The sequence below is a fragment of the Camelus dromedarius genome, chromosome 5 (assembly GCF_036321535.1).
Source record: "Camelus dromedarius isolate mCamDro1 chromosome 5, mCamDro1.pat, whole genome shotgun sequence".
NCBI lineage: Eukaryota > Metazoa > Chordata > Mammalia > Artiodactyla > Camelidae > Camelus > Camelus dromedarius.
The window spans coordinates 44,497,737-44,518,237 of NC_087440.1; the positions used below are offsets into that span (position 1 = coordinate 44,497,737).

At 36.2% G+C, this 20,501-nt stretch overlaps 1 long non-coding RNA gene across 4 annotated transcripts in view; it reads left to right on the top strand.

Annotated features, from left to right (window-relative positions):
• Positions 1–2,904: 2,904 nt before the first annotated feature.
• Positions 2,905–20,501, top strand: part of LOC135321303 (uncharacterized) — a 277,107-nt gene continuing 259,510 nt past the window's right edge. For all 4 annotated transcript variants that reach the window (XR_010380954.1, XR_010380953.1, XR_010380952.1 and 1 more), the window contains exons 1-2: positions 2,905–3,006; positions 17,302–17,377. This is a non-coding gene — a long non-coding RNA (uncharacterized LOC135321303). The remainder of the gene's footprint in view (positions 3,007–17,301; positions 17,378–20,501) is intronic.

Here is a 20,501-nt window from a genome sequence, read left to right on the forward strand (position 1 = left end):
TTGATTAAATTATTTGTTTTAAAAAGCAAGGGGTGAAAAGAAATTAGAGGTTGGCTTTGATGGGTGTTTGCTACATTGCATGCAAGAAAGTGAACAAAGTGGGATCTTCCTTTAAAAGCTTTAACTTAGCATACAGAAGTGGGAAGTTGATGTGGAGAATTATGCCATAAAAAAGCCCTGTTTTTCCAAACTGTATTAGTCCTCTGTTGCTATGTAACTACCACTCAGTTTAACAGCTTAAATGAAAATACATTTATCACCTCACAATTTCTATGGGCCAGAAGTATGGACAATACCTAATTAGGTACTCTGTTTCAGAGTCTCAAACACCACTGCAATTAAGGTGTGAATTAAGGCTGTGGTCTCATCTGAAGACTTGACTGGGAAAGGTCATGCTCATATGATTGTTAGCAGAATTTCGTTCCTTGAGGATTGCTGAATTGAATGCCTCGGTTCTGAGTTGCCTGTCAGCTGGAGGCCAGCCTCATGTGGTTCCTTGCCATATGGGCCTGCCCAACACGGCAGCAGCTTCATCAAAGCATGCAGACCATGAAGGCAACAGAGTAAGCTAGCAACATGGACGTCACATGCCTTAGTAATTGAATCACAGAAGAGGCACCTCATCAATGTTGCTGCATTTTACTGGTTAAAAGCATATTACAAAAATGTGGATACCAGGAGGTGGTGATCATTAGAATTCATCTTAGAGGCTGCCTCCTACACTGACTCACAGAAATCTTTTTGTGTTGTTGGAACTCATGATTTTTTGTATTACATTTTAAATTTTCAACCAAAAATTCATCTCAGTGCAAGATATTATTTTATATCTTCAAATCTTTTTGTAGCTATCCCTAAAAGAATCCTGTGTGTGACTTTGCTAAGCCTTGGGAAGCCAGCTGTAATTTTGCCCAGGGTAGAAGAGGGAGAGCCTCATTTTCTTAAACCTCTTAAATTAGACAATTCAATCCTAGGAGTAGATGCCAGAGAAAGGACTGATGTAGTTATACGCTTGCCAGGTTTATAAGTGAGTTTGTAAATTGTATTCAGTAGGGGAGAGCATGGATTAACTTGCAGATGATTTGAGAAAGGGAGAAATGGTGACTGAAAGTAAAGAATCAAAAAATGAGAGCTAGTACTGGAAATGCTGCTAGTTATGTCTTTGCTAAAGAACTTCTGAAAACAAGGGAATAACTTCTTTGAGTTGTTTTTTTCAGTGATGGGCCCTGGTAGGAAAAATTATTAATATAGTTTTTTCCTCTAAATGCAATTAGACTGAAACTCACTTTTGAGCTTTGAATGACAATTTAAGTGATAATTTGACTGATCTATGGATTTTCATTGCCCTTTACTGATCAGAAAGAATGTCACCAGATTGGACTTCTCATTTGGTTCATGATTTATGAACCATTTAAGTTTAATACAGTAGTTTAAGTTTAATACATAGTCATTTCTCAGAAAATCTGAAAAAAGATTTTACCTCCAAATCTCACAGGCCAGTGACTGTACAGTAATGAAGCACTTGTACCGTGGGGCTGCCGTACGGCACTATGTTGAGGTGGTTACATGACTGTGAGGGATAATGCTTTGCTACACTTTGCCCGGTATGCCAGTGCTTACCATGTACCCCAGAAGTTACTCTGGAAGGAATAACTGAAGGTGCTCTGAGGAGAAGAATATTTTCCTGGGAAACACATTTTTATAGGTATATATTTAGTGTATCATTGAGACCAGTCCTCATGTTTCCAGCCTATGGGGGAAGCATGGAAGGAGGTAATATGCCTATGGAGCATCAGTGCCACTAAATTGATGGCACAGTGTGCCCTAGTACAACCTTGAGAGAAATCATGTACCCTCATCCAAAATTGGTATATACTTTGCTGATGATTAAAGAATCAGATTTTTTCTGAGGACAATGATCAGGTGACCAGGAAGAAGAGGCAGAGTATCACCCTTAAGGGAACTGTCAGAGCTGCCCATGTTATTGTACAACACTGGAAATGTGTTCATAATTGTTCTTTCCTTATAGCTGGACCGTGGAGTTAACTACCTCAATGGTTCAAACAGTGCTGATAGTACAGACAGACATGTATGTACCATGTCATTCCAGAGCTCTGCAAGGACTCTTAGATATCAATATGGGTGACCATTGTTTTTTGTTTGGTTTTGTTCCCCACCCTAGACTCTCTGAATACAGTATTTAATTATCATTGGCCTTTCATAACTACTCCTGTTTATGAAAAGATATGTTAAATGTGATAGGCATCCTTTTGCTAAGATAGATATTTGGTATACTAAGCATTTATGTAGTGTTTGATTTAACTGATTAACATTTGATTGATTACTTTAATATAGTATAAATATCCTGTATATAAAACAAAGTGATGATATTTGGTGTAGTAAACATTTCTTTAATATTTTATCTAGTTCTATCTGTATAATAAGGGGATTATTGGCAGTTTCATGGAAATTAAGATCAGTGTGTTTGCTGATGAGCACATGGGGATAAAAATATGTTTGAGTAAATTGATGGGTCTAACTGAAGGCACACTATCACAACTCTGGATATTCTAAATCATGTTAACCACTGCACACATGTAGCATTTTAATATTGTCAGTCTCTTCATAAAAAGAGATACAATAAGACTAGAGAACAGTTTGCCCATGAAAGTATTAATCCAGAGTCAGGGGGTGAACCAGCAGATCTGAACTCTTCTCTCAGACCCAGAAGTGCCTAGGATATAATCTGGAATTTATCTTCTGGAAACATCCTACCCCACCAAATGAACTGCGAGCAAAGGTAAGTGTAAAATGTTAACTGCCTAGTTGTTCATTAAACGTCAGAAATGGTTAGTCTTTAATAATTGCAGTGACATCAGGAGTGGTGCACCTAGCAGTACTCCCGGAGGGGTTCTGTGATAGGCATGTTAGAAGACAGCAGGAATGGAAGGGGAGTTTCTCCAAGTTCGCATGGAAGGGCAGTGCATCCGAGATGTTGTAATTCCCAAGGTAATCACTGTTAGGCTGAGAGCTGTCTTGCCTGTTTCATGCATTTAAATATCCCATTGGCGTGGGATAGCATGTGTATTATGTGTATTTGACAAGTCCTACAGTTTGCTGGTATTTGGATAGTAGTCATGTTGTCTGCAATGATGAAAGTTGTTACCATATACATTTCTTTCTTTTCTTGAAGCTTTTTTTTTCAAAAGAACTCATGCTAATTGAGTAACAAGAAGAAAATTGCCCCTATGCTACAAAGAAAGAGAAAGGCAATATTTCTCTAGAGTTTTGGGAAGCAGAGTTTAGTTTAAATTGAAATGTATCAATGCTTTGCTTGGCTCACAATGAAACTAAGCTGGTCGTTGACTGGATGGGCTTCCAGAGCAGGTCTGTTGGAGCCAGGCTTGCAGATTCTGGGTGATTCAGCACGGGACTGCTGTCACCTAGTCTCACAGTATCCTGTGGATATGCCTGAGGAGACTGTTCAGGTCCTTCAGGCAGGAGCAGAATTTTCTATTCTTAAATAAGATAATAATTACTACTGCCTTCTTTTATATATAAAATATTTATAAAAATCAATTCTATTCACCTTGATGGAGATTAGTAAAGGGTAAAATGTCACTATGGGTGTTAGTTCTCTTACACAGAACACTTATATATTTGTAGCCCTTTAAAAAAGAGAAGGCAATACTGACTTAATATTCAGATAATATAAATGTTTTACTTTCAAGTACAGCAGCGAAAATTACTCATTTGTCAACTCAACATTGTCAAAGAGAAACTAATCAAGTTTAACTCTGATTTAAGTAAAGGAGCCAGTAGTAATTAAATTCTAAAGAAGAAATATATCTCTGGAAAATAAGTCCTCACTTCTAAGAATCACATCTTTGTAACAGTGAGACTCTGGTGAGCTGACTGCGCTTTGATAGGCAGGAGCTGCACAGGGGGTAATACAGGGGCCTGAGTCTCTGTCACTAGCTGAGACCACTGTGGTACATATATAAATTTAAATGAAAATTGGAGACTAAGCTAAACCCATGCCTTCTATCCATTTAAAAGGAAAGCAACCAACAATAAAGGGCCTTTCTACTGCCATCCACAGCCTATCCTAAGGGAAAATATCATTTGAGGAGACTTTCCTTTCATTGAGATAGAGGATAGGTGATTAGTGAATTGGCCAAGTAGTGACATTTGCGGTTTCTATTACAGTTAAATCAGTTGAGTCAACACATCATTATCTAATGCCTGCTACATTTCTGTCAGCATGATGGGTCCTGGGGATATCATGTTTACAAATTCAGGCATCGTCCCAGCCTTCATGAACCTTACAGGAAAGGGCAAGATACATAATAAAAGAAGACCGTACAAATGAATGCAAAATTAAAGCAAAAATAATTGCTACGAATACAAGTTCTCAATTTTATACAAATTATAACAGGGACCCTGACAATCTAGGGGGTCAGTGTTTGTGTCTAAGAATATGATTTCTGAAGTGACTTTAGAAGAATATGTAGGTGCTAACTCCAGGAGGGAGATGGGTGTGGGAAGAGCTCAAAACAGAGGGAACAGCTTGTATAAATCCCCCAAAGAAAGCTCATATAGTAAGAATGTGGAGACCCAAAATCGATGATGGTAGTGGTGTAGGATGAAGCTAGAGAAGTAACCATGGGTTAGACTAGTAAGAGATTAAAGAAAATTGTAAAGTTTTTTTTTAATTCCTGGAAGTAATGTGAATCTTTCCACGATTTTAAGTCAGAGTCGTTAATTGTGTTTGCATTTTGAAAAGTTCTTTTGATTTGCACTGTTGAAAAGAATTTAGAACTGGAATGGACTGTTAAGGTAGGAGAGATGGTAGTTCTGAGGGAAGGGACTGCATTTGAAAAAATATAAAACTGATTCCACAAAAAATAATTTATAGAATCCTTTTTTATCATTGCCTGGTTATTAAAGGGTGCTGTATTTTATTGAAACATGTAGGTATTCCGGGAAGAATTTAAATTAGTTACGTATAATTTAAGCCATTTGTACCAGAGACGATTCCTCTAGACTGTCTCTGCAATTTAACTTTTATGACATGCTTTCCCTAAACTATAGAATTTACCTACTGTAGAATGACTTAAGTTCCTGAAGTGTATTTTCTAACTTAAGCATCACAAAAACTCTATGATGTAACTATTATTATTCTTTTTGTTCTAAGAGTGAGTAAGTTAAGTAATTAGCCAAAGATTGCTCAGCTAGAAAGTTTCAGATAATTCAGATAATTCAAATTTAGGTAGTATAAAGCTCAAGACACGGATTCACCGCCATGTCAAACATAGTAGGTGTATATTTACAAGTACTATACCAAGAAGGTCAGGGAAAAGATAATTCTTTATTTCCTGTGATTTGATTTTTCTCATAAGCATCCATCTGCTGTCTGAGAGTGGGATGGTTAAGCTGAAGAGGGTGCTGGGAGGTGATACCTTGTCTAATGTAGCTTGTAGCCACTTCCTTCACTATCAGTATTCTTTCTTTGAAGTTTCTTACCTAGTGCTTGACAAGGATGGCATTAACATTCCCCTCAATTTGACCAAAGTTTACACAGATTTCTTCCTAACTATGGGCCCTGACCTCCCTTTTCTTAGAAATTACTTATCATTTACTTAGAATTGTCTTTAGAAGATATATAATTGTAAGTTCTTCCTGGCCCTTTTGAAATGTGTATACATCTTCTCCCAGCCTCTTGGCCAGTTTTGCAACAGGAAATGTCTTTCTCAAAGACCTGGAAAGCAGTCTCCCAGTCTCTGTGGAAGGGAGGAGTCCAACCTCAGTGGACACAAATCAGGAAACCCAGATGGCCTAATCACAGACAAGGGTGTTGGCAAACTCAGGAGTGACTCTACATGCTAGACACATCTATAGATGAGCTTAACCCAGAAAGTCCTTCAGTGCTTTTCCACATGCTCACTGCAATACTTAAAAAACCCTCCAGCTTTTTGTTTCAGCAGAGTTAAATTCAAATTTAGTTTGTTCCTCCTATTGTAACAGTCTTTAGTGAAATCTTCCTTATCTGTTTAACTTTGGTGCAATTTTTGCTTTGATATGCAGAATATTTATTAATTACATTTCTGTCCATCTTGAGTTACTACAGATGACTCTTTATCCACATTTTTCATTGCTATATATTATGTGGCACCATTTTTCCAACCTTTATAGTAGTTTCCTCATTGCCCATTGCTTGATTCCACAGCAAATACCACAGATTTCAGGGTTTGGGGTTTTTTTGGGTTTTTTTCTACCCCGTTGGCAGTGTTCCATTTCTGGTACCGATTTCTGTAACAATCAGGTATATCCATAATAATATCACATAACAAACTGCCCCCAAATTTAGTGGCATATACATAATCTTTCATTTTGACCATCACAGTTTTGTAAGTCAGCTAGAGAGGCTGTTTTTGGCTGTAGGTCTGAAATCCAGCTGGGGTGACTCTGTTGCAGGATGTAGATTGGCAAGGCTTGACTCATTCCTAGATCTACTCCATGTGCCTCAATCCGTGGTCCAGGCCGAATGGCCAGCAATTACTCAGAGTATGGTTTTCTCATGGTCCTGCCAGAACCTCACAAAAAGCCAAAGCACCTTCTAAGTCTTTGCTTACATCACATCCACTAACATCACATCAGCCAAAGCAAGTCTCAGCCAAACCTGAAGTTAAGAGGTGGGGAGGTACACTCTGCCTACCATGAGACCATGAAAAGGGTGTGAATATATAAAGCTCTTCCAGGGCCATAATCTATTTCCCAGAAAATTGCATTAGTATTCATACTGCCAAGGTCCACTGTCCAAAGATACAGAAACACCCCTGGAGTAAACAATGATAGGTTGATTTAATTTTTAATTGGTTGCAGTGAGGTAGAGCTGAAGGACTGTCCTCATCTCAGAAAGAAGGACTTGGGAGGTGCCCACTATTGGATTTGAGCACATGCTAAGTGATTCTGAGGAGAGTTGGGGAAATAAGAGGCAGTTTTAGAGTGAGTGCTAATAGTTGAAACCAGCAATTGAGAGGCAGCATAGCTAGGTAATTTTTAATCTAGTAGGGTGAATACAACAAGTATTAGAGTGTTCATTGATAAATGTAGTCATGTTACCTGGAAGTGGAAGATGTTTAGTTTTCATAGTTGCAGTGGGTTTTATGCCACTGCCTCAGAGGCACAAGACTTCTGCTTCTCCAGATAGGTTTGAAAATATTCACAAAGCAGATAGGGTGTTGTGTCTGTAGGTCACCAAGGAGGTTCCTCTTTCAGATGTTCTGCCGAGCCTCCATCATTTTCTGTGAGCACCAGGTGGAAGCTCATAGAGAGTTGGTGAGTAAGTGAGGACTCCATTTGTGTCTGGGACTCCAGATAACTCTAAACTGTTATTCTAGGCCACATTAGGTCTTAAAAAGTCCATGAAATTTTTACTTGCTTTTTTTTCATATCCATTTTTGTGGCTGCCTACTCTTAATCCCATGCTGTACTACATATGAAGTAATTTCTCCAGGAAAGGGCATATTTAACCCTTTGGAATTCAGTTCATACAGCTGCCTTGAAACCTCTGTCCTCTGATGAGCTCAGAAATATATATGATTTTGGAGACCGCATACGTTTTGCTCATCAGAGGAATGCATTCTCTTGTGACTTTTTACATCCTAAACCCAAATCTATAAGCTCTTATTTTCAGGAAAACGAGTGCCTTAACATTCAATATATTACTTGCCTTCAGTCTCAATCCATAAATAGGTTATTATTTTCTCTTTTTAAAATGAGAGAGCCAAGTCTTGGGAAGTCATTTGCCTCAGGTCAGGCACTAACATTTGCTGTGGCTAGAATGCAAATCTTGCCGCAGTGTCCATGTAAATTACACGGTACCATGTTGGCCCCAGTTGATCTTTCCAGCCCTGATTCCTCCTTCCCTAAGCACCAGACTAATCTTTTGCACACAAATTACATTCCCTCATGCCTTTCTTCTTCTTGTACTTTCTGTCATATGGTGGCATCCAAGTTTTATAATTTTGCATGCAGTAAATATGTGTTTGCATTGCAATTTTGCATTCTTTTTTTAAAGACAGTCCCTAAAGTTGACTAAGCATCAAGCTTCACAAAACCCGATCCAGTGGCTGCTAACTGAGAATTAATCGATTTTTAAGTTGGTAATAGTCACACAATCCTTATTACATTTCCATAGAGGAATTATTGAATAGCACAGGCATACATGAAATCAGAGGCTAGTTAAGAGAATTAATGATTCTGTTATTTATTTTGGAAGAAAAGATTCTTCTATTTTAAAGGGCATACTGATTTACACCTGGAAAGTAGAATCATTGAAGCACAAAACTACTCTGACACCAAAATATGTCTTGAATTTTGTTTTAAGTATGATCGAATTGTATTCTAAATGACGGATCTTTTAATAATTTTAGTCAAATTTACTCAATGGAGCAGTCACAGCCTACTTAAAAAAATGTCAAGTGTGGCACTATAGATGTTATGAGAATATTTTGTAAAAGAGGAACTGAAGCAAAGTGATCTATCTTGGATCTCCCTTTCAGCCAGGTAATGCTATTATAGTCTTGTCTCTTTATAATAGGGATGCTTTCTCTAAGTGAGAAATAGCATCTCAGAGAAGTGAGATGTTCTGTGTGATTCCTCCCAATGACTTGCCTCATCCTTTGTGTTTAATGATGCCTGTAGGAAGGCTTACTTACTCTGACAAGATACTTCCATCAGTGTCCTTGAGTTGAGCAGAATAAAAATGATGTGAAGATCATGTCTGCTTTTCATTTGGGTGAAGATCATGTCCTTAAGTGGCTGCTTTTTATGTGACATTTTAAAAATACTTATTTCCACGTTATAATTTTCAGCAGATAGTGCACACACCTAGAAAGGTAGTAAAATAATTCCTTCACAACCACAAAGTAATTTATCAGTAGACACTGATCTCAAATTCACATTTTTATGATTTCTGTAGGTTGACATATCAATAGTATTAAGTTGCCAGGTACTGAGAAATATCTCACATGTCATTATAAAATGGTGAAAACCTTGCAGTCTTAGTCTCTGTGAATTTATTAAATTCAGAGTGTTGGACCAAAAAATGTTTAGATGAAGAACTCAGCTATAAAAACATCAACATTTTCATTGTCAAGAAAATTGTTCTTTTTTTTATCGAAGTACAGTTACAATGTGTCAGTTTCTGATATACAGCACAATGTCCCAGTTATGCATATACATACATATATTTGTTTTCATATTCTTTAGAAAATTGTTCTTGTGTCCAAAGTGTGTTGTCTTTATTATCATAGTGATAATAATAACAGTCTATTCAGAATTAGTCATAACAAAATTGGACACTTCTGTAATTGTATTGTTTATTAACAAGTTTATATTAAGGATCTAGACAAAATTACCTTGTAAAAGTTTCTAATTTTCCCTTTAATTAATAAATATTATGAATATGGAAATACTGTTTCTCAACAAATTTTCATCCACTAATTATAACATTAATTGATGATTATTGCTAGAATAAGCATTGTCTGAATTAATTATTTCTATGTTTTTGACAACCAGTGATTATCCAACTCCACCATTACTTCTACATTTATTTAGTTTCCATTCTATTTTTAAGGAATAATTTTCCTTATTTATGTATTTATTTACTTATGTTGTTGTAGACTCGTGAATTCTAATTTCGTTCATTGTTTCATAGGGTAAAGCACCTCATTTTAGTGGGTTGTTACAAATTGGGCCATAAGAGACCCATTTCCTTTTGGCATGCTCCTATTCTTCTTTGAGCTATTTCTCACTTTCTGGCAAAACATGTTCCAGACTCCTTCATATTTTCCTTGCTTGAGACCTGGAATTGGCCATTTCTCTGAGGAATCTTGATTCATTTAAGTAGGGAATAGTATTTTCTCCCAGTCTGTAGGTTGTCTGTTCATTTTGTTTATAGTTGCCTTTGCTGTGCAAAAGCTTACAAGTTTCATTAGGTCCTGCTTGTTTATTTTTGCTTCTTTTTCTATTGCCTTGGGAAACTGACCTAGGAAAACATAGCTACAATTTATGTCAGAGAATGTTTTACCTATGTTTTCTTCTAGGAGATTTATGGTGTTTTGTCTTATGTTTAAGTCTTTAAGCCATTTTGAGTTTGTTTTTGTGTATGGTGTGAGGGAGTGTTCTAACTTCATTGATTTACGTGAGGCTGTCCAGCTTTCCCAGCGCCACTTGTTGAAGAGACTGCCTTCCCTCCATTGTGTATTCTTGCCTTCTTTGTTAAAGATTAATTGGCTGCAGGTGTGTGGGGTTTATTTCTGGGCTGTCTGTGCTGTTCCATTGATCCATGTCTGTTTTTGTACCAGTACTATGCTGTTTTGATTACTGCAGCTGTGCAGTATTGTCTGAAGTCTGGGAGGGTTATGCCTTTGGCTTCATTCTTTTTCTTCAGTATTGCTTTGGCAATTCTGGGTCTTTTGTGACTCCATATAAATTTTAGGATTATTTGTCTTAGTTCTGTGAAAAATGTCTGATTTGATAGGGATCACATTAAATCTATAGATTGCTTTGACTAGTATGGCCATTTTAACAATACTAATTCTTCTAATCCAAGAGCATGAGATATCTTTCCATTTCTTTAAACCATCTTCAGTTTTCCTTATCAATGTTTTATAGGCCTCAGCATGTAAGTCTTTCACCTCCTTGGTCAGGTTTATTCCTAAGTATTTTATTTTTTGATGCAATTTTAAAAGAGACTTTTTTTTTTTTTAACTTTCCTTTTCTGACTATGTTGAATAGAAGGACATCCTTGTCTTGTTCCAGATTTTAGTGGGAATGCTTTCAGCTTTTCACCAAGTTTATGTTGGCTGTGGGTTTGTCATAAATAGTTTTTATTATGTTGAGATATATTCTCTCTATACCCACTTTGGTAAGAGTTTTTATCATGAATGGTGTTGAATATTATCAAATGCTTTTTCTGCATTTATTGAGTTGATCGTGTGGGTTTTGTCCTTTACTTTGTTGACGTGGTGTATCACATTGATTGATTTGTGTATGTTGAGCTATCCTTGTGACCTTGGGATAAATCCAGTTTGGTTGTAGTGCATGATGTGACTGACAAGGGCTTAATTTCCAGAATATAAAAACAGCTCATACTACTCAATAATAAAAAAAACAAACAACCCAATCAAAAAATGGGCAGAAAAACCTAAACAAACATTTCTCCAAAGAAGACATACAAATGGTCGTGAAAATATGCTCCACATCAGTAATTGTTAGAGAAATATAAATCAAAACTACAATGAGGTATCACCTCACACCAGTCAGAATGACCATTATTAAAAAGTCCACAAATGATAAATGCTAGAGAGGGTGTGGAGAAAAAGGAACCCTCCTACACTGTTGGTGGGAATGTAATTTCGTGTAGCCACTATAGAAAACAGTATGAAGACTCCTTAAAAAGTAAAAATAGAATTACCATATGATCCAGCAATCCTACTCCTGAGCATATATCCAGAGAAAACTCTAATTCAAAAGGATACATGAAAATGTCCATCAACAGATGACTGGATAAAGAAGATGTGGTATATTTATACAATGGAATACTACTCAGCCATAAAAACCGACAACATAATGCCATTTGCAGCAACATGGATGCTCCTGGAGAATGTCATTCTAAGTGAAGTAAGCCAGAAAGAGAAAGAAAAATACCACATGAGATCACTCATATGTGGAATCTAAAAAAAACAAAAACAAAAAAACAAACAAAGCATAAATACAAAACAGAAATAGACTCACAGACATAGAATATAAACTTGTGGTTGCCAAGGGGGCGGGGGGTGGGAAGAGATAGACTGGGACTTCAAAAAATTGTAGAATAGATAAACAAGATTATACTGTATAGCACAGGGAAATATATACAAGATCTTATGGTAGCTCACAGAGAAAAAAATGTGACAATGAATATATATATGTTCATGTATAACTGAAAAATTGTGCTCTACACTGGAATTTGACACAACATTGTAAAATGATTATAAATCAATAAAAAGTGTTAAAAAAAAAAAAAAGGATACTTGAACCCCAGTGTTCATAGCAGCACTATTTACAATAGCCAAGACATGGAAGCAACCTAAATTTCCATCAACAGTGATTGGCTAAAGAAGCTGTGGTATATTTATACAATGGAATACTACTCAGCCATAAAAAAGAATGAAATAATGCCATTTGCAGCAACATAGATGGACCTAGCAATTATTATACTAAGTGAATTAAGTCAGAAAGAGAAGGACAAAAATATTATATCACTTATTTGTGGAATTTAAAAAACAATAGAAATGAACTTATCTATAAAACAGAAACAGACTCACAGACATAGAAAACATAGTTACCAAAGGGAAAAGGGGACAGGAGAGATAAATTAAGAGTTTGAGATTAGCAATACATACTACTATATATAAAATAGGTAAACAATAAGGTCACATTTGCTCTCCCATTACATTTAGAGCCCTCATTTTAGAGTAAGAAGCCTCTATACCAATGGAAACATGCCCACTTCCTCCCCAAGAGGGAGGTAAAAGTACAAGTAATTACCTTCAAAGTGTTAGTCAGCCTCAATTTATTAAAAAAGAATACTTAAGACCAGAGATTTGGTGGCTATAGCTCATGCTCCCCCATATCTCCTTTACTATGAGTTACTATCATGAGGAATTCCATGCTGATAGATCAATCATTTTGTTAACAAAGAGAAGATAATGCTGTAGGAGGCCTCTGGGCAAGAAAGATAAACACTTATCCAGAGTAGCTGTCTATTCTGGTAAAGATGAATCAATGCCCCCCAAAAAGCTCCTTTATAATCTCTATGCCACCTAATGGCTGACTAGCCACTTAAGCAAATTTGCAGTATAAAAGGCTCCACATTCTGTCTGCTACCAGCAAATTGGACACTCATAGGGCAGTAGTTAGATAATTATTGAAGATAAGTAGTCCACATTTTTAGTTCCATTTGGAGTCTCATCATTAACACTGAGAGGCTAAGGAGAGAGGCTTCCTTACAGCCAAAGGATGAAAGATAAGTTCTTAAACTTTAAGAACTTATATTAATTTATTGTGGCTGCTGCAATAAATTACCACAAACTTAGAAGCTTAAAGTAATGTGCATTTGTTCTCTCACAGTCCTGAAGGCCAATGTAGGGTACACTCTTTCCTTGCCTCTTCTAGCTTCTGGAGGCTCCTGACCACGACGGCCAACATGGGTTGTGGCCCTATCACTCAGATCTTCACATTGCTGCCTCCTCCTCTTCTGTGCGTCTTCCATAGTGACAACAGCCATTGGATTCAGGGTTGATCTGGATAATCCAGGATGATTTCATCATCTCAACAGCTTTAATTTATTGCCGTCTATGGATACCTCTTTTCTAAATAAGGTTCATTCACAGGTTCTGGGGATTTGACATGGACCTGTTTTAGAGGCTACCATTCAAACCACTGCACGTGGCAAACACAAAACCTTCATGGTTTTTCACTCACATCTTATCCATCTTTTATCAAACCTAAATTAACTGCATACTGATAACATCATGTCAGTGAGGATGTTTTAAAAAAAAAATCAACAGCAAAAACCTAGACAATGCTATAGTCCCTATCCTGCATCCTCATTATTATACATTCTATGATGCTTTATTCTGAGATTTGCTACATTTGATATACAGCACAAAGTTAAAGTCCTGAAGATCCTAGTGGTGCTTTCTTTACAGGCTCTGCATCGGAACTGCAGTGAGTGGAGCTGCTGGAAACTGGAAGGTGGCCTGGTGGGCGGTGGGGAGGCCCCTGTCCACTCAGGCCCAGTGAGCCTGGATGCCTGACAAGTGTGTGGGAGTGAACTGCACACGTGCATGCTCGGGGCCAGAGCATCCAGGATCCCTGGGATGGATGTGTCCCTGTGTCTAAGTCTAGTAGGAAGAGGGCCCCAGACCACAGACAGGGTCTTCTGGGGAACATACCATTCTGCCCAGATCCATCCAGCCTGCTGCAAAGCAGATGCCGAACTATCATACTTTAAACTCACTAAGAATTTTTCTTTTACTTGCAAATAGTGCTGTTTTACCAACAAACATTAGTAATGCCAAATTTCAGTGTAATTTATAATCCAATGATATAACCACTACAAGATTTACAGGGACATATTTATAGCGACAGTATCACAAACAAATATTTCATGTTTTAATATAAATGTTTAAATATAATTTATTTATAAGGGGTCATCTGATTTTCATCAAGCATAATTATGTCCTAGTTCTCAATTGTCATTATTATTAGATGTAATTCACCACCAACTTTAAATCATAATATAATTTTGTAACCTGCCTCAGACTGGAACACATTACATTTTGTCCATCCAGTAACAGAATTTGGTCATGTTCCTAACATATTGATGGAAAACTTGCATGAAAATGATTACCTTTGAGATAGGCCCGGGGGTAAATATCAATGTTTCAACATTTCTGACGTAAATTAAAATTCCTCAGTCAATTATTGACTTGATGCTTGCAGTCCAGAAAAGGGGCAGGGCGGGGAGGAGATTTTACAACTTTCACATTGAGCCATTCAGAACGTGTGGATCGATTTTTAGAAAAGGATAGTCTCATTATACAGCCTTGGCTCTTCCTCCCAAAAGTCGCAGGTGAAGAAGCGAAGAGCATGATAATGAGAATTGGAAAGAAGGCAAATATTCAGAGCCTTTCAGAAGTTATTTGTTTGTTTGGTTTGTTTGTTTTTGTGAAATAGTGTGGCGCCCCATAAAAAGAACAAAGCCAGAGAACTTTCAAGGCAGAGCTGAGCAAATTTCTCAAATGGAGAATGCTCCATCCAGTGGAAACACATAAAGATTGCATTTTTTTCCCCTGAGTTTTCAACGTAGACATTCATGTATGGGAGGTTGAGGAAGTTTTATCATGTTTAAGTCTTACTCACCTGAGAAGTGCACTGTAGTTGTTAGCAATAATCCTTGGATTATTTCTCTTCCAATAATCTTAGATTTAAATTCCAACTTCACAACAAAGTAGCTCTAAGACCTAGGGCAAATTCACTACATTTTCTAATCTTCAGTCCCCTAATTTGTAAAAATGATGTCGTTGTAAAGATTAACTAAGGAACTGCATGTAACTTGCATAGCACAGCATGGTAGATGGAAACCATTCAGTAAAGTGCTGAAATACAGCTAAAGCTGTCATTACTATCATTAGTGTTGTCATTGGCTAGATATTTCACCTCTCCCCAGTCTTTGCTCCATTGTCACTTCCGTGAGAATATTCTGATGTCTTTATTTATATGCATAAGCCCAGTCCCTTTCCAACTCCTCCTCTGATCTGTTTTACCTCTTATCCTTTGTCATCATTGAAGGAGCTCTGTTTTATTATTTAATAACCCATTATTTAATCATTTAATTTTTCATATACACCCCTCCCCACCGCCATTAAAATTTGAGTTCCTTGAGAAAGGAATCTCATCTCCTTTTCCAGTGACTCAGTTCTAGACAGTAGAATAATGCCTGACATAGAGTATATACATAATAGTATGAATGAATTAATCAATATTACTAAACTGTTGTGAACTTCAGCCTATGGGAAGCATTTTAGAGGCCAAGAGGACATTCATTTCACACATAAAAACTAAATTTTAGTGCCCATCTGAGTAAGTAGCTTATCCAATATCAAAGTGCAATTTAGTAGTAGAAAATAGTCTGGTCCTCTGATTCTCAGCAATATTTTGCTCACTTAATAATCATAATCTTTTTACAAATTTTACTTACAAACCAGGAATAGACTCACAGACATAGAAAACAAACTGTGGTTACCAGAAGGGGAAGGGAGGGAGGGATAAATTAAGAGTTTGGTATTAACAGATACACAGTACTATATATAAAACAAGGACCTACTGTATAGCACAGGAAACTATATTCAATTTCTTGTAATAAGCTATAGTGGAAAAGAATCTGAAAATATATGTGTATACATATGACTGAATCGCTTTGCTATACACCTGAAACTAACATTGTAAATCAACTACATTTCAATAAAAGAAATACTTATAAAAAATTATAATCTTTTGCAGTTATGTTTGTTGAAGATCTACTCTATGACTACTACTATAATTGATGCCATATGTATTGTAGATAATTTTAGTTCTCACAAGTTAAAACATGGATATCATTATCCTCATTTTTAATATGATTTTGGAAGCTCACAGTCTCTGTGGTACCTTTCTCCTTGCCACTCATTCTTCCCCTCCTAACTATCATGTTGGGACAATTCTTCAATTTTCTTGGCTATCAGACGTCATTGTTTGAAGAGCTGTCAGCATTTAATCACAGAATCTGCAATTATGTCTTCCCTCAGATTCCCACAGCTTACAATAAATACCTTGATCTTAAAGATAGCCAAACAAGACAGTGCTTCTGTTGTACGGCAGCATCTTTTACCTTTGAAGTATTCTCAAAAATAAACTCTAGTAGATGGAAAATTTAACTTTTTATTACTACTGTGCAAGGTCATACATAAACATGAACCTGCCGATCCTTGAGTGACAATGGCTCTTTGAGGACTTAAGACATCTTCCTCCTGTATTAAATAAAACTCTGCTTAAAATTGACCTGATAGTTTCTAGGTTGGCCAGTGAAGCTATTCAAATTGTGCCAGATTTGTTCCTTTGGTTTTACCTATTTCTTATATCCTGTCAGTTGCATTTCTACAGGCAAGACATTTAAAGAAATGCCTTTCATCTCAAAAACAAAAGAAAATAAAGAACTATCCATAAAGAAAAAGGACTACAGTTTAGCTGCCTATGTACCAAGACTGTTAGTCACTTGACATGCACTATTTTTGAAAGGTAGTACCACTCCATTTCTTTATCGGAGAAAATAATGCTTAGAGTGTATAAGTAACTTGGAAAAGTTCTCAAATGGATGATCATTCATCTATTCTTACATGTGACATCAAATCAGTGTTATTTCAGATATGCTGCAGTCACTTCACCAGAGCAGATAATAGGAGAAGTCATCATATACAGAGACTTACTGCTGTTAGAACTCAACCTTACCTCCACCCACCCCCTCTACTGGCTGATGGGAATAAAATAATGGATGTTTGATGGATTATTTGTTTTACCTTTGTATTTACTGGTATTATGAGACTAGGAAATACTATATCTCTAGCACAACTTAAATCAATAAATTTCTACAAAGATTTATGGAAGTTACAACATACTGAACAGTATTCCCCTCTGCTTATCTCTCTCCAGTGATCATAGAAATCCACATTCCAGTGTGAATGTAACGGAAGCATTATCACAGGAGTTTCATGTAGAGAACCTCAAGGTAATTCAGAGCAATTTTTCCTTGACAGTTGTTCAATAATCCTAATTTCTCTTTGCACATTTTTGGTATCTTCTATTAAATTATACCCAATACATTATATCCATTACACTCTTCTGTATTATATCTTAAATGAATACAGATAAAGTCAGTGTAAGATGTAGTGCCAAGAGCTGAAGAAAAATAAAATATTTAGTTATTCCCCAAATTTTGATCCAGTAATATTGGTCAATGTGTACCCATACCAGCATCTCCAAATATGTTAAACACCAAAACTATATAAAAATTTTAAAATTGGAAACAGGAAAAGTCTTAGTCCCACTAACATTCTGAGATAAAAGCAAAGACAGATGATCAATTATCTGATATTTGAGTTCTTGGACATGAAAATATGGGCTATCACAGAATTCTGGGAATAGTGTATCCCTCAGTACCATTAGAAAATATGTCAAGGAGGACCATATGCAAATATATGCTCTTTAATTGTGGTAAACATATTTCAATGCATTTTATTTCTATAATTCAAGAAATTGGCTTATGTGATTCTAGGGGCTGGAGAAGCAAGTTTGAACTGTGTAGTTTGGAATGCTCCAGCAGGAGTTGATGCTGCACTGCACACAGGGAGTTTCTTTTTCCTTTTTTTCAGGAAAACCTTAGTTCTGCTCTTAAGACATTTTAGCTAATTTGATCAGAGGCACACAGATTAATCTCCTTTACATAAAGTGAATTAATTGCAGATGTGGCTCATGTCTACAAAGTACTTTCACGTAAACACCTAGATTAGTGTTTGATTGAGTAACTGGGGACCACAGTCTAGCCATATTGACATAAAAAATTGATGATTGCAGTTCACCTCTTGTCAGTTCAGCACTCATGCACATCTAATCCACATCTGATCTGCAAAGAAAGACAGTAACAAAGCCAACTTCCACTGAACATGATACAACTTTTCGACAGATAACAGGAACATGCTAAAGTTCTCCCCAGAAAGTGATTCAGAATCCCTGGGTGATATTCTTAGGTGACTCTTCTTGACATCACATACTTGAATACTGAGATATAAAATAAACTAATATTAATATATCTTCTGTTAAACTATAAAGGGATAAGGAAACAGACACAAAAATATTATATATTTATAAATATATACACATACACACTCACACATGTATTTATAACAAGAAAAATTTTAAAGTAAAGAAGAAAACTTTACAAGCCAAAAAGTTGTTATTCAGTGATAGATTCATAAGACACATGCACGAAGTGTCCGTGTTTTTTAAACTGAATTGTTTCTGTCATTGTAATACAAATGTTATTGTAAGACTCAAATTGGGATATTAGCCTAACAGCTAGGAAATGGCAATTTATACATCACTGAGTATAATGGGACTGCATCAGAGTCTGTCACTATTACTGTCCTGTCCATTCACTGCTAAATTTGATAAGGTACCATGTACCTTATTTTTAGTAGCTTTAAATTAAAAATAGGAAGCATTTTCTCTTCTTCGATATTATAAGCTATTGAAAAATACCTTAAAAATTAATCCATCAAGTGGGCACTCAGTTCTCTTAGACTAAAAGTGTCCGAGAAAGCATTTTACTGCATTGTTGACCTTAAATGAGTAGACTGCCAGTTATTTCTCCGGCAAAAATGGGTTTACTAGGGATCAGCAAAGAATTACAATTTGGGATCTGCAACCATGGTTAGCCATGTGCAGGCGACAAGGAGGGAACTCTTTTATAGAGGGGAAAAGGAAGTTGGGAGGGCCATAGTAAACAAAGAGTCTGCTGGAGGAACTGAAAGTTCTAAGGTACAGTGGCTTTTCATTGACTGAGTTGTGATATTATTTCATTGGCTGAGCTCTTACCAGGCAAAAAGAGATAGTCTTTTCCTCTTCCTGTTGGGTTCTGCTGTTGTTGCAGGGTATGAGAGCTTCCCGTTGAGGCCTCCTGACTTTTTTTTTTTTCTGTTTTATTAGGTAGAATTGTTAGAATATGTGTGTGTTGACTGCACGTATACAGTGTATTGCGTGTAAATATGCATATACAATATACTGCACTTATTTTTTTAGTTTACATATACGTACTGTTCATTGTTTCTAAGAACAGTTTAGAGCTTTAGCTTTTTAAACTTATGTAGTTTAAGGAATAAAGGAATAAAGCCAACCACAAAATACGAATCAACAGAATGCAGTAATCCAATCATAAAGGACAGTTAAATGTGCCTACACATATTTAAGAAATCATTCATCTAAGTTATAAATACTGACTCTATTTTAATTGAGATTTCACATTAATTTTTATAATATCCAGAAATTTAGTGGATGAATACCATTTATTTCCAACATAATCTTTTATTTTACATAGCAATATATTTTTTAAAAATCAGAGTGAGAGTTTAGTTACAAAACTATTCCACTTTGTTAACAAAATAATTTGGTGATGGTTGACAGAATACTCAAGCAATTGGTTACATCCCTGAATTCCCACTTGTATCAGTTAAGAATTAGAAGGTTGCATGTGGTTAATCTTAACTCAGACAGGCTGAAAATTTAATCTGAGCTCAAACTCTCTGGTGAAATTTGAAACAACAACAAACTCTACTATATTCCTGATTATAGTATAAGTCTTCTTTGTCAACAGAAGACTTCTACTTTATCATATGAAAATTTAGTTTCTGTAGAATTTTTTATTATCATTTTGAATTTAAAAAACTTTTTTTCATGCATACTATGCATTTACTAGTGTCCTCTTTACTCTGGCAACACTGTTTTATATTAGACTTTAAAAGGTAATGTATGTGATTAATACTTATGGATAAATTTTAAGTTGGGCTTGGAACTCCCTGGTGAAGAGGAATAAAGGCCTAGGTAAGCACATAGTTGATCCCTTAAGATTAATATATAACCTGTATGGTAATCAAATTATTTTTCATTGAATCTAATCAGATTTGAGAACCAATTCCAGATTCCCGTTCTTAACGTTCTGCTTCACTGATTGAACCCTGACTGATACTTGAATTTGGTATCTGAACTGCATCATGGAGAACTTTCTGTGGCTCTGTAGTGAAGCATCTCATATAAGAATTTGAGTCACAGGTGGTAGAGCAGCAGTTGAGAAAAACTAG